General features: G+C 32.8%; 1 long non-coding RNA gene across 1 annotated transcript in view; it reads left to right on the top strand.

Moving 5' to 3' along the window:
• The window catches only part of LOC141513982 (uncharacterized), a 46,518-nt gene extending 34,088 nt beyond the window's left edge, over positions 1 to 12,430 (top strand). The window contains exons 2-4 of the long non-coding RNA XR_012475919.1: positions 2,727 to 2,871; positions 8,173 to 8,313; positions 11,889 to 12,430. This is a non-coding gene — a long non-coding RNA (uncharacterized LOC141513982). The remainder of the gene's footprint in view (positions 1 to 2,726; positions 2,872 to 8,172; positions 8,314 to 11,888) is intronic.
• The last annotated feature ends 256 nt before the right edge of the window (positions 12,431 to 12,686 follow it).

Below are 12,686 nucleotides of genomic sequence, written 5' to 3'. Positions count from 1 at the left end.
GAAATCAAAATTATCATGTGATGTGTTAAAGTTCTTTTCTTTTATTTCTTTAGCTTATATTCTCTCTAGTAAGCTTCTAGATTTTAACTGACTGGTTTGATAACTTTTGTATGGAATATAAAGCCATTCTGGTTTATCAGCATCAGGACTGGCAGGGTAGGTTGGTGTAGGAATCCCTGACCTCACACAGAAAAATCTCAGACAAGCTTTCCATTTGAAGATAGCAAGACAGAGAGATAATAGCATTTCTGTTTTTTATATTAAATTCATTTTTCAATAAGTATGTGTAAGGGAAAAGAGGCTTGAAATCCCAATACCTTCTTGACAGTGGAGTTGTTAAAGATATTTATTTTGTTTATTTGTTTAAAAATAATGGGTCTGTTCTTTCTATATGTCTGTTGGTCTATCTATCTTATCTAAGTAGTTGTCCTGTCCAATATAAAGTATGTGTATAAATTAGTTTGAGAAGCCCTTGGGAAATCTAGTATAATATGTTCAATAGGCAGTTTGAGATCAAGGTATGTAGGTCAACAAAAAGATTAGATCTGGGCTTTTAGATCTAAGTATCATATATAGAAATAATAATTGAAATAATAGAAGTTCATGCTATCTCCAAGACAGACAACAAAGAAAGAGAAGAGAACGTGTTTTGGGAGATTTCTCAGATTTCATTTTACCCTGATAAGAGGATGGCAAAAATCCCAGTTTATAGATAACTATAAAATTTAGGCTTGTATATTTCTAAGATCTTCTCTGATTTTTACATAGACAGAGAAAGATGGAGAGATAGACAAAGAGAGAAAAAAGAGAGACTAGTTTTTTTGGGATGGGAATGATAGTGGGAGCTCTCCTCCTCCAAAGAAGGCTATATAAAAACCATCAGGCCTGAGGCATTTGCTTTCCTTATTTGACTTAGATATGAGTCTTTAGACTTGAGGTAAAATGCAAAATGAAAAACAGTTGACAGCTTGGTCAATATTTTTATCCCCCCATTGTCATAGAAGGTGATTTTGATATTGTTCAGTCATTTTTCAATCATGTCTGACTCTTCATGATTCTACTTGGACTTTTCTTGGCAAAAATACATGGAGTGATTTGCCATGTACTTCTCCAGCTCATTCTAGAGATGAGTAAACTGAAGCCAACAGGGCTTTCCTCAGGGTCATAATGCTAATAAGTGTCTGAAGCCAGATTTGAACTCAGGAAAATGACTACTCTGCATTCTATCCTCTAAATCACTTACCAAATGCAAAAGGCAAGGAATGATGACCACGCAGGCATGAAATTTTCTGATATTCTTTTAGGAAAAAAGTGTTATAAACCTGAGCTAATCCTAAATCCTAAAATTTCTAGGGTTACATGGGTTAAATTTAATCATTTTCATATTCTTGCAGATACTTGCTCCCTGTTGATGTATTCCAAGAATAATATATGTATATATGACTTGGTGTTAATTAATTGAAATGTGTAGGCAGAAAGTCTGCAAATCAGTCATTACTAGTGTAGATACTCAGTATGACTCAGGAGTCTGTTTTAAGGCTCAAATGAAATAATGGATAAAAAGCATTTCATAAAACTTAAAGAGCTATATGAATGCTAGATATTATTATAATTATTTTCATTATTGTTCTTCTAATTAGCCTCCCATTACCAGACCTCCAGTCTGATGATAATCACATCATTCCCTGAGCCTTCTATTGCACTCCTGATGTTTGTCCTTCATTTTGAAGAAGACCATGACTTCAGGTTATTGAAGCCATGACAAGTTTGTGAATTGGAACTAAGTGAGGCCTCACTTTCTCCTCTAGAGTATGTGGATTCAGTGCCAGATAGCAATCAGGACAATTAGTGTTGACCCTGGATTCCAAGCAATCAGAGTTAAGTGACTAGCCCAAAGTCACAGGGCAAGTATCTGAGTTAAGATTTGAAGGCCCATCCTCCTAAATCTAAGACCAGTGCTCTATCAACTGTACCACCTAACTGTCCCCATTGCACTCTTGCCGAGTTAAAGAAATGTTTATATATCAATATAAAGGTAAGGTGGAAAATATCTAAAAATGAGTTCTTCTGAAGGAAAGTGTACTCATACACTTTAAAGTTTGATTTGAATTATTAAAGTCTAGACAATCGACAAAGCAATAAATCAAACTGTGATTTGCAACAATTACCAATTTTTAAGCTATAAATGATCATTCTGATCATTTAACAACTGCTCTCAAGCAGGTACATCTGGAAAAACCCAAATTAGAAGCAGAAAGAAGAATTGGTGAGGAGTTAAGTGGAACTTGGCAGTAAGGAGACCAGATCTAATTATATAAAAATAGGCAAATGGATTTTTATTTTACAGAAAAGTGCATATTATATTATATATAAAATTTCCTTTTATTCTGTGCCCAAGTCAACTTCAAGCTTAATCCATTAAGTCTTCACCTACTATAGACTCAAAATAAAGAAGAGTTACCTCAAATCTCCTAAAACAACTTTAAGAAGACAAATAGAAAGCATGCCAATATGCCATTTTATAAATCAGGCTAATGTAGTGGACAGATGAATAAAAGAGACATTCGAGTTCTGATAATAATGTTAAGTAGACTATACTTTTATAATGAGCCAGTGAGATGGTTATATAAACCAAAGAAGCAAATGTCATCTTCAGGTATGATAAAGGAGGCAGAACCTAGTGGAATGAAAAGGTGACAGTCATATATTTTACTCATCTTTTTCAGATTGCACCTGACATTTTGTGCTCATGTGTTAGGTGGAAAATTTTAGCAAAAACACTAATAAGCTAGATAACATCTAAGACATTTGGAATGTTCATGGAAAAGGAGAATCAGTCAAAGGACCTATTTTGGAGAATAAAAAACTCAGGTAGGACACATGATAGATGTCTTCAAATATGTGGAATAAAGTCTTTGGAAGACAAATTGATTGCATTCTATTTGGACTCAGAGAGAAATAGGAGAAGTAGTTGGAAGTTTCAAGAATATGATTTAGTTTGATGTCAGGAAAAATGTCCTAATAATTAGAGCTATATAAAAGTGGATTACGTTGCTTTGGGAGGTAATTAATTACCCTTCATTAGAAGTTTTAGGGAGGACTTCCAGACAGAGCCAAGATGGCAGCTTGAAGTTAGTATGCTTCTGGAGCTTTCCCCTACATAATACTAAATGAAACCTTTGCACAGACATTAAAGGTCCCATCAAAAACAAAAAAAAAAGAAATGATCGAAACAAGTTTTCAACTGTAGACATAGTGGAAGGTCTTTAGTGTAGGTTTGTCTTTTTTTGGCAGAAAAGGGGAAGTAAAATCCAACTAGGCAGGAGAACTGGAAAGCCAGTGGGAAATTTTTAACCACAGTGCAGTTCTGGCAGCTAGATAGCAAGCCAACAGGGAGAGTCCCAAGCCCAAACAAAAGTCTAAATCCTGGGAGCACTGGGGCAAAAGACCTTACTGGATTGGGAACAAATCACTATATAGGTAGAATTTAGACATAAAGGTGGAAACAAATTTCTGCATAGGCAACATTTTGGCCAGCAATAAGCCAGGGCTCAGACCCCAGCCCCAGCACAAAAAGGTTGGGCCTATACTAAACCCAGCAACAGAACTCAAACAATTGAAATGAGCAAATAACTAAAAGTGTGCTAACTACAGAAAGCTACTTTGTAGATAGAGATGATAAAAATGATACCTCTGAAAAAAGAAAGCAGTGACAAATTAACTACATAGGAAGTCTCAAAGTAATCTATGAATTGGTTTAAAATCCAAAACCTCTAAGCAGAGCTTAAAAAAGAATTTAACAACCAAAGAAGAGAGGAAGAAGAAAAATGGAAAAAAAGAATGAGAGCCATGCAGAAAAAACATTATGAACATTTGGCTAAAGAAATCAACTTCTTTAAAAGTAAAAATGATCAACTGTAAAAAGAATGTGGCTCTTCAAAAAATAAAATTGACCAATTGGAAAGAGAATGTAACTCAGCAAAAAGTAAAATTAAACAAATGGAAAAGGAACCACAAAAGCTAACTGAAGAAAATAAAACCCTAAAAATTAGAACTGGCCAAATAGATACCAATGAATTGATGAGACACTAAGATTCCATCAAATAAGATCAAAAGTCTGAAAAAAATTTGAAGAAAATGTAGAGTATCTTTTAGAAAAACAAATGACTTGGAAAATAGATCCAGAAGAGATGTTATTAATTAGTAGTCTACCAGAATGTCTAGATTAAAAAAGAGCCTGGAAAATATCTTTCAAGAAATTATCAGAGATAACTGTCCAAATACTCTAGATCAAGAAGACAAAATAACTATTGAAAGAATAAATAGAACACCTCCAGAAGGAGACTACAAGATAAAAACTCCAAAGACTATCATAGCCAAATTTCAGGATTCTCAAATAAAGGAAAAATACTACAAACACCCAAAAAGAAGTGATCTAAATACAAATGAAACACAATCAGTATTACATAGGACTTATCACCTTCAGTATTAAAGGATCAGGGGGCCTGGAATATGATATTTTGGAGGACAAAGGACCTTAGATTTAGTATTTAGTACAACCAAGTATTTAGTACCCTAAAATAGTCGGTGTATTCTGTCAGGGGAAAGATGTTCAATGAAAATGAGGACTTCCAAAATTTTCCTGATAAGAAGACCAAAACTGAACAGAGAATTTGATCTTCAAATATAAGAGACAAGAGATACATAAAAAGCTAAACACTACTGAGTATAGGAATATATGGAGTTTTCTTTACAATAATGGGCAGTATCTATCTAAAAATCATGAACAAATATTATATGGAATGGGGATAAACTGGCAGTATTTGCAATAAGATCAGGGGTGAAACAAGGATGCCCATTATCACCATTACTATTCGATATAGTATTAGATATTTGCTAGCTTTAGCAATGAGAGAAGATAAAGGAATTGAAAGATTTAAAATTGACAATGAGGAAGCAAAACTTTCATTCTGCAGATGATATGACTGAACAAATTATGGTATGCGAATGTTATGAAATATTATTGTTCAAAAAGAAAATGGTTGTACTCTAGAGAAGCATGGAAAGAATTACAGGAACTGATGCTGAGTGAAGGGAGCATAATCAAGAGAATATTGTACACATTAACAGCAACATTGTGAGTTGATTACTTTTGATGGATGTAGTTCCTCTCAGCAATGGAGAGACCTAGGACAACACTGGGAGACCTGTGTTAGACAATGCTCTCCACATCCAGATGAAGGATAAAAAGCAACAAACAAACAAAAAAATCTTACTGAGTCTGAACGAATACTATGTTCACTTTTCAGAAATTTTTCTTATGTTTTTGTTTCCTATCCTGTGATTTTTTCTTTTCCCTTAGTTCTAATTCCTTATAGAGAAAATTCCTTTTCTGTAAACATGTAAAGCAGAAATATATGTTCGCTGTACACTAGACTGTTCATTGTTGGGGGGGAGGGGGTGGAATGAGATGGTGGAAGGAAATTATGTAACATAAATATGCATGTAGATGAGTGTTGAAAAACTTTCACAACATGTAATTGGAAAAAATAAAATTTGGAAATAAAAAGGAGACTTTAGGAAAAGACAGTCTTGTTGGCTATAATGTACAGGGAATTCTTTTTTAATTGCAGGTTAGACTAGTTAACTACTGCAGTTCTTTAAAGCTCTGAAGTTATGGTGGGAAAAGAGGAAATGTAGCAATTTTCAGAAGAGGAAAGAATATATCAAGCAAACTACAGATCAATAAGCAGTTCGTGGAAAGAAATCGAGAATATATTACAGATGTGATTGGTGAACACTAAGGGAAAAAAGCAGGTAATACAAAAAATATTTGCATGATTTCTTCAAGAAAAATTCCTTCCTGGACAAGTTGAATTATATTTTAACTTTCAAGGAGAGACTCAAAAGGAACATTGAAGGCTAAGAACAAAAGATGGAAAAACCACAAAAATGAGGCCAAACCCTAGGGATTGGAGAAGATAGCATTCAATCTGATCATTCAACAAAAAAGTCAAAGAATTGCAATGAGAAGGGATCTCCATGACTATTCAATAAAAATTGTACCTGATAAAGAATCCCTACCATAATATAAACTGTTCCTAGCTAACCTTTACTCGGAGACTATAAGTGACTGGGAACTTACTAGGTTTAGTATAAAATAATTCTAAGTACTTAATTTAGTAATTCATCACATTTTTTCCCAAAGTTATTATTAAGAGACTTCCAGGGGGAGCCAAGATAGTGACATGAAGTTAGCATGTACAACAGTAAATTAAGCTTTTCCCTGTACAACACTAAAGGAATCCTCTATATAGACATTAATGTTACAGGTCCCATTAAAAAAAGACAAGATTGATGTGCTTAACATGGAGGATCATCAGTGAAAGTCTGTCTTTTTTTGGGGGGGGAAGAGAAGTAAAGTCTAGTTAGGCAGGACAACTAGAAAGTCAGCAGGAGGCTTTTAGATACAGGGTAGTCCAGATCCCAGTGGATTAACAATAGCATATGACGTGGCAGCTAGATAGCAAGCCAACAGGGCAGGTCCCAACCTCAAACAAAAGTCTCAACTCTGTGAACACTGGAGTAAAAGCCACAACTAGGTTGGGAACAAGTCACTGCAAAGGTAGAGCCTGGACATAAAGCAGAAAAGAAACCTCTGCCTAGACATTGCCTGGTCTGCATAGAAAGGATCAGACCCCAGTCCCAGCACAAAAAACTTGGATTTTTATTCCATCTACCACAGGTTAGAGCTCAAACAATCAAAATGGGAAAAAAAAAAAACCAAGAAGGCTAACCATAGAAAGCCCCTATACAGATAGATGATAAAAATTCCACCTCCAAACATGAAAGCAGTGACAAATCGACTACATGGAAAGTCTCAAAAGAGTCTATGAATTGGACACAAATCCACAACCTCATTAGACGAGCTTAAAAATAAGAGATTAATAAAGAATTTAAAAACCACAAAAGAAAGGAATAAGAAAAATGGAAAAAAAGAAATGAGAGCCATGCAGGAAAATTTTGAATAATTGACCAAAGAAATCAAGTCCTTAAAAAGTAAAAATAACCTACTGGAAAAAGACTGCAACTCCTCAAAAAATAAAACTGACCCTACTGGAAAAGGAATAACACTCATCTAAACCTCAACTGGAGTTTTCAAAAAATAAAATCAAGCATGTAGAAAGGGAGTGAAACTAAGCAAAAAGTAAAATTAGCCAGCTGGAATATTAACCAACTGTCTGAAGAAAATAAAACTAAAAATTAGAATTGGATGCATAGAAAGCAAAGAATCTATGAGACACCAAGATTCCATCAAAGTAATAAACGGCTTAAAAATAGAAGAGAATGTAAAGGACCTTTTAGAAAAACAAATGACCTGAAAAATAGATCTAGAAGAGGTAATTATAAATTATTAGTGTACCAGAATGCCTAGATTAAAAAAAAAAGAACATGTAAAATCTGTCAGTAAATTATCAGGAAAAACTGTCCACATATACTAGACCAAGAAGAGAAAATGGTCATTGAAAGTTTACTCAGAACTCCTTCAGAAAGAGACTTCAAGATAAAAACTCCAGGGACTATCATAGCCAAATTCCCTAATTCTCAAATAAAGGAGAAAATACTGCAAGCAGCAAAAAATACTGTTAGCAGCAAAGCAGTTTAAATACAAAGGAAACACAGTAAGTCTTACATAGGACTTATTAACTTCAACACTGAAGACATGAAGGACCAGGAATAACATATTTCAGAGATTGGATAACAATAAAGATTTTAAGTATCTTTCACAATTCAGCATATTCTGTCAGGGGAAAAGATTGTAGAGGCCCCTCAAGCAAGTTCAGGGTCAAGAGCCCAGTTATTGGCTAAAATAACCTGAGCTCTGTTGACCCTTGAGCTGAAAGCTTCCACAGAACTCCAATTTGGTGACACAACTGTGTCAGTCTTGCTCTCACTATTCAATAACCCATGTTTTCAAACTTCTTGACCTGGGTCACATTCTGCTGGGTTAATTTCTGCCCATAACAAAGTCACATCATTGTTTTTATCCTGTGTGCTAATTCTGTCGTTTTCTTCTATAAGAACTACTTAATTTTTTCAATAAACTGGCTATGTCAGATGTCCTGAAGACACCCCCACCTGAGTGTAATGTATTTTCTTTTCTCTCTTGAGCTGAATGGATCCCCTTCTGGTCTGAGGATTGCAACATTTGGCTCCCAATATGGGCAAGCATGAGACTTGAAGTCCTCTGGAGACTGAGTCCTTCAGGAGAAGAAAACCCCCTGGAAAAGCTGAGTGGTCTTCTGGGATCAGGTGAGGGGAAGGCTTTGAGTGGAGCTGTGAGCAGTGCAACTCTTAACTATTTTTTTTTTCCAAGTGGGTATAACAGGTATAATGGGGAAGGACATCTCCAAAGAACTTAAAAAAAAGCTACAACAGGATATAAAATTCTTAAAGAAACTGGTTAAAGAGAAGAGCTTAGAAATTATCAAAAAACAAATGATAAGTCTTTACAGACTGTTTATGATGTTTATGTTTTCCAACGATAGGAGAACTGAGATTCAGGAGTTTATCAATATATAGATTCTAATAATGTTATTTATTACAGGAAATTATAGGTGAAATGAAGATTTAAGAACAGAAGATTCCACCCCCCCCAACTCAGAAAAGACTTAAGACTTGTCCCCTTAGAAAGAAGTTAATTGGTGTACTCTAAAACAAGAAGGGGGACAGGGGATATTCAATTAGGCTGAGAAATTTTTAAATGACTGTTTTGCCCTCTCAAAGGCTATACTAGTTAAAAATCCAGAAGTATTAAAAATATTAATACCCTTTTATGAAAAAAATGTATTGTGATATATTAAATGTTTTATGTATTTAATCTACTGTCAGAGCTAGGTGGGATTTTCCCTGGACTTTGGGGGCCTCTCTGGTTCAATGTGCTCTGATTCTGTTTATGTGTTTTCTATGTGTTTGTTTTAAAAATCCAGTCAGAAGAAAGCTCTTAGCTCTCTCTGCATGGTCAGACTTGTTATCATATCTTTGTGTCCTCATTGGCCAATTCTCTTTTCTATCTTTCTTTTCAAAATTGGGTCTTTTTCTTTTTTCAAAGACTCATGATTGACACCACAGGAGATTTTCCTGAGAATTATATTGTTATTTTTGGGAAAGAAGGGGGTTCTATTAGTTTGTTTTATCTTCTATTGTTTGTTTTCTCATCTGATTGAAATGGTAAATTATACTTATAAGACACCTAGTAAAAATTGAAAATTTCACTGAAATTATTTTGCTTGGCTGGTTTTATTTGAAGAGTTTATGGAAAAGGATAATGGAACAGTATATTAAGGGAATAAGTATGTAGTTCAGTCTGAGTAATGGGTTCTGAAAATATTTGGATAGAGAAATTAGTTTTGCAAAGAAATATGAAAAGGCAAATCGAGACTGGTGTTTTTTTTAAACCATTTGTGAAGTATAGAAGTAGGTTTAAGAATGTAGAAAGAAATTAAGAGCAGTTTGACTGTATATGTATAAATACGGATTTTGGGAACTGTGGAAAGTAATCTACAAATCAATGTAGTAAAAGAAGAAAGTTTAGTGAGATATGTGTTTAAATGAGTTTGGAATAATCTGAAAATTGCATTAAACTACAACTTCTACAATATCTGGTTTGAATTGATTGGAAAAATAATATACCCCATAAAGTGAAAAGTTTTGATTTGAAAGCAATCACTAAGTAAATGATAACTGTTTCTTCAAATTGGTTAAATCTATAATGTGTAATTCTGTGAACAAAGTTATCTGAAAATACATGTAACTGAATTAAGTGATTTGTAAAAATAATGATAATAATACTGGTAATGGTAATGATGATGATGATGATAATAATAATAATAATAATATTTTGGTTATAATATTTTTGGCTCCTCCAGAGGCATAAGGAGAAAAAAACTAATGGGAAAGTGAGACTCCTGAGTTATGTGTTTTTAATCAGGCTTTATAATTGATAAAATAATTTTCAAACTTTGATATTTTGAAAAAGATAATGATTTAAGGTAACTTCACATGTGAGTTTTGGAATTTATAAGATTATTAAGAGAACTACAAAGAAAATCTTGTAATCATAAAAATTTTTAGAAACATCTGGTCTTAAAATTTTTTTTATTTCAAAGTTTTAGGGAGTAAAGGGAATATACTTTACATTGAAAATATGATTATGTATTATTAATAAACTATATAAGAACAGATTCAATTTTTTTGAAAATTTAAAATTGTGTTACAGTAACAAAATATGAATGAATTAAATGTCATCTATCACATTTGTAAAGATTTGTTATAAGAAAATTAGAGAAATCCTTGCCAACAGATTATATATCTCAAGGTCTTTTTGGCCCAGAAAGTTTGTGAAAAATTTTTCCATCTAATGTTTATGAAATTATATATTAAAAATTATATATATTATAACATAATATGTATCTTGCAATACTAGCTTTAAAAATTTGCATTGGGTTTTTGAAATTAATCAAATATTTTCAATAATATTTAATATATATGAGGGACTTTGAAAGATGCTTGGGAAATTGAAAATTATGTAACCCATAATTAGGTAATTTGCTTATGAGCAACATGTTAAAAAAGTTATATGATCTAGTTTTTCTATATAAGTTATTTTACTGTAATAATATCTAAGCCTAGAATTAACAATTGATCACTTTGTAGAGATCATAAAGGAAAATATCAGAAGTTATGACCCTCTGGGATCCCTGAAATTTTTAAACAATATGATGAACGTTATTCTAAACCTGTAGGTCCAAAGCATATATGTAATGAGGGAAAATAAATTATATGCTCCTTTTACATCAATACAAAAGAATGAATTTTATACTATATTATTGGTATTAAGAGAACAGCAATTCTTCAATATTTTTATAGATAAGTATAATTATCTTGTCATCAGATGCATAGTAACAGCCTTTATTAATCATAGCACTGATGTAGTATTACATAAATCTTTAAAGAATTACTAGAAGTTATTAGAAATGGATATAATTCATTTTTATTCAACATATAAAATCCTGTCCTGGATTACCTGGACTTATATATGTGAAGGTAATCATAGGACCAGTCAATTAACTCTTCCACTCCTTATAAGCTTAGTAGAAGAGTAAGCTAAATTGTTTTACAAAAAAATTTCATCAGAATACCTCTTTACTAAGGAAAGAATTTAACATCACTAGAGAGCAAGCTAGATATATTGTAATATCCTGTCCACAAAGGGGTATTTACCTACTCCTCTAAATTATTTTAAGAATCCTAGAGACCAGACTCTTAATGATTTATGGCAGATGGATGGGACTCATTATGTACCTTCTGGAATAATTAAATCTATTCATGTTAGTATATAGATACACTTAGTTCATATACAGTGGCAACAGCACAAAGTTCAGGGGCTACTCTAGTTATGATTGATCATTTATTCTATTGTTTTGCAGGGATACTAAAATCTATAAAAACAGATAAAGCCCTGAATATACTTCTATGGCATTTAAATGATTCTGTCTATATAATATAAAACATATTACAGGCATTCCTTATATCCCACAGATCAAGCCTATAGGTCATTAAAAATGTTCCCACATAAACAGAAAAGAGGGAATGTAGGGAAGCAGATACAAGACTAAGCTCTGTATTCATTAATTATTTGACTTTGGATGATAAGAATAAAACCTGGGCTGAAAAACACTTTGGTTACAAAATTACCATAGATAACATAATAAACATCCCTAACAGTACTCACAGAGTAATGGGGAAGGATATAAAAGATGGACATTGGAAAAGACTTGATCAGTTATCAACATGGGGTCAAGGCTATGCTTTTGTTTTGTCCACAGAAAGAGAAACTGTCTGGATGTCAGAAAGAAACATCAGAGCATGCAGATCAGGTGAATCAAGTAATACAGAAAATGAACAATTTACATTTAAGAAATCAAAAAAGAAAGCATAAGAGGAGAAAGAAGGACAGATCATGCAAAAGGAAATCCAATTTGGGAACTACTAAAGGAGCTGAATATTGGACTTACGTGCAAAACCCTCCATAGGTAGCAACTATATTATGAAGAGACAAATATGACTGAAGTTGTTTTGATAGGGGAAACTGTAAATTTATTTGGGATATAACAAAGTTACTACTGGAAATATCAAAGAAGAGATGCTGAGAAGTTAGGTATAATTTTTCTGACTTAAATAGTATCACAATCCTTATAAGAGGAATTTATGATCATTAATGAGAAAAAGAAGGAAATAATATTAACTGTTACAAATGCATTATTTGAGCATGTGCATGTAAAGGAGTTATGGATAAGGAAAAGACAGAAGCAAAATTTACTCAAGATTTGTCAGAAAATGTTACTAGAATATTTAAGGCTGAAAAGAAGACTATGAAAATCTTTTATCATTTGATTACATATTTCTGTAATAAATAATTTTTGTTAGGGAAGAATATATAGACTTGAGCAACAAATTGTATGATTGCTTATATTCTCCACTTGTATTTGGTACATGGTTACATGGTATTATCTCTGTTTTCAGCTTTGTTGTAATTATGATATTGATCATTTGTTATTTGTCTCTCATTTTAAAAACTATCTTTTGGTATTGAAAATTTGTTTAAATTGACTAAAGACATCCAA

The sequence above is a fragment of the Macrotis lagotis genome, chromosome 1 (genome assembly GCF_037893015.1).
Source record: "Macrotis lagotis isolate mMagLag1 chromosome 1, bilby.v1.9.chrom.fasta, whole genome shotgun sequence".
Taxonomy (NCBI): Eukaryota; Metazoa; Chordata; class Mammalia; order Peramelemorphia; family Peramelidae; genus Macrotis; species Macrotis lagotis.
The sequence above is the reverse complement of the archived record's forward strand: the minus strand, read 5'-3'. Positions and strand labels throughout refer to the sequence as shown.